Source organism: Coenobita brevimanus, chromosome 54 (genome assembly GCF_032717465.1).
Source record: "Coenobita brevimanus isolate Jiangsu-jjx chromosome 54, ASM3271746v2, whole genome shotgun sequence".
Classification (NCBI taxonomy): domain Eukaryota; kingdom Metazoa; phylum Arthropoda; class Malacostraca; order Decapoda; family Coenobitidae; genus Coenobita; species Coenobita brevimanus.
The window spans coordinates 28,884,883-28,887,461 of record NC_137007.1 but is presented as its reverse complement, the minus strand read 5'-3'; the positions used below and the strand labels follow the sequence as shown (position 1 = coordinate 28,887,461).

The window sequence follows — 2,579 nt, the reverse complement described above, 5'->3', positions numbered from 1 at the left end:
AGGGGCCCTTCACCACGCCCCACCAGCTGTCTGCGGAAGGAGACGACGCCCACCCTTGCCCATGAATAGAGACCCAGTGTGTGTGTGTGACGAAGTGAACTAAAGTGAAGGACAGTGCCAAGAAAAACGGACATCCAGTGCAACAATGACTAACCATAACCAAGCCCCCCCTCTTGTGATTGTGCCAACCTATAGTGATCCTTAGCTCCCCCCCCCCCAATCTCATCCACCCTTAGAGAACTTATAGTAAGAGTGTAGAATGGTGAAGCAGTAAGTCCCCTCAGGACAAAAAACCATTAAGGTGATAGACTGTGTACCGTGAAATAACTAGAACTGAACTCTCATTCCTAATAAGACGGTACGAGCCTAGAGATAGTGAACGGTGCCACACGCACTCTCCCTGATATACCTATTGTGTCTATCCCCTGTCATGTGAGATACGCTTAACCAGATTCAGCAGCCCCAAAATTCATTTTTCATTCATTGCCAGACGCCATGTATCCCAAACGGGGTGGCCAAGGGCTTAGAGTTAATTGTTTTACAGGGAGGGACACTAATCCTCCACCAACCCCACTTGACACGTAGGGAGAACGTTATACTAACAGCATCTGGTGTTCCCAGGCGGTCACCCATCCAAGTACTAACCAGACCCAACGTTGCTTAACTTCGCTGATCGGACGGGAAGCGGTGTACTCAACGTGGTATGGCCGTTGGTTGATGACATAAATATAGTGAGATTGTCTGCCTGTTACTGTATTGAAGAATTTGTGAAAATACGTGTAGATTGTTGCCTAGAGTTTTTATGCCCTGTTCCTCTTATGTTTGTGGTCTAGCCCCGGTCTAGAAAAGAACCCAACTGCAGGCCAGGAGTTTCTAGGATGGGAGGCTGCCCTAAAAACACCTAGCGTAACAGTAGGGAAGAGTAAAGTTATGATCTTCGAGAGAAGTGAAGTCACTGAATGTACAGTGAGGTTGGATGAGGAGGAAATGGAAAATGTGAGTGCGTTTAAGTACTTGGGTAGTGTGATGAATATGGATGGAAGTTTAGAGGGTGAAGTGCATGAAAGGGTACAACAAGGAAGAAAGGTTGCTCGTTCCTTGAAAGCAGTGATAAGAAACAAGAAAGTGAGCATGGAAGTGAAAAAGTTAATACATGACAGTACTGTGATTCCAACTCTAACGCATGAAAGTGAAGCTTGGACCTTGTTGGAGGGACATAAGTCAGGAGTGAGAGCAGTGGAAATGAGTTATTTGAGAGGAGCATATGGAGTCACATGGACAGACAGACTGATAAATGGGGATGTGAAGGAGCGTTGTGGTGTGGATGTGAATGTGATAATAAGCGTTAGGAGAAACACACTGAGGTGATTTGGCCACGTGGAGAGATGGAGAGTGAGAGACTGATGAGGAGAGTGTATGTGAGTGAGGTGGAGGGGGGGAGAGGGAGGGGGAGGCCAAGGATGAGATGAAGGGATGGAGTGGAGAGGTATATGAGAGAGGGGGATGCGAGCTGGGAACAGGGAAAAAATGGCGCGGGACAGGGCGACATGGAGGCGATTTGTTTATGGCCATCCCTTACAGGATTAGGGCGTCTGGCAATACTAAATAGATAGTATAATATATGCACAGTGGGTACCCAAGTTTAGCGTTTTCTTTAATCTGACCATACCACGCCGAACTCGGTTGCATGTAAATAGCTGTGTTCCTTCTGACTCATGACAATACCCACTCATATTTACCTCTTAGTCCAAATTATTCCCTCATATAATACTATAAACAGTCTGCTGCATGACACGTATAATTTTAGCAAGGTTTAGACTCGATAAAGGCCATACGGTATTGAACACACACATGAAGATATTGTCATACATGAAAAGCGTGGTAGGTGGGAGCGCCCACCAATCATTCACCTAGTGTAGTGGTACTCTGTTTTTAGGGTAGCTCTACACTGAGCGGCAAGCCAAATGATTTCCTGTAAACCAGGAAATAATTTACAATGCTGGGTGGTAACCTTATACCTAACAACATGTGTTCCCTACGTAACAAATGGGTTGGCAGAGGGTTAGTGCCCCTTCCCGGAAAACAGCAAATTAAAAATACGAATAAGAAGCATCAGTCTAGGACTGACCAACAGGTGACGACTAAGGCCCGAGTCACCGAAGAAAGGACATGGTACGGATTGCGACACGAAATGTAAGGGGTGCAAATGATGAGGTGAAAGAGAGAGCTTGGCCAGGTGCTTGAGGGTGCAAAAGTAGATGTACGTGGATTAATTGAAAGTAAATGGAGAGGTGAGAGTGTGAAAGAATGGGAGTATGGATGGAGTATATGCGCGGGAGTGGGTGAGAATGATAGGGCAAAAGAACGAGTTTATATTGTGTGCAAGAGATGGAAGGAGAATATAAAGAGAGTATGAATCCGTCGGCGCAAGGATTGTGTGGGAATGGTTGAAAGTTGGACTACAAATGTGGGCGCTTGTGTGAATGTGCCAACGCAAGATCACGCAAGCAGAGTGAAAGAAGAGTTCTGGACAAATGTGGAGGCATGCATGGAAAAGTTTGGAAGGAGTGAGAGTGTTT

At 46.0% G+C, this 2,579-nt stretch overlaps 1 non-coding gene across 1 annotated transcript; it reads right to left on the bottom strand.

Moving 5' to 3' along the window:
* Positions 1–596: 596 nt before the first annotated feature.
* Positions 597–715, bottom strand: LOC145401130 (5S ribosomal RNA). The gene has a single exon (XR_013897542.1). It is a non-coding gene; the product is annotated as a 5S ribosomal RNA (ribosomal RNA).
* Positions 716–2,579: the final 1,864 nt, after the last annotated feature.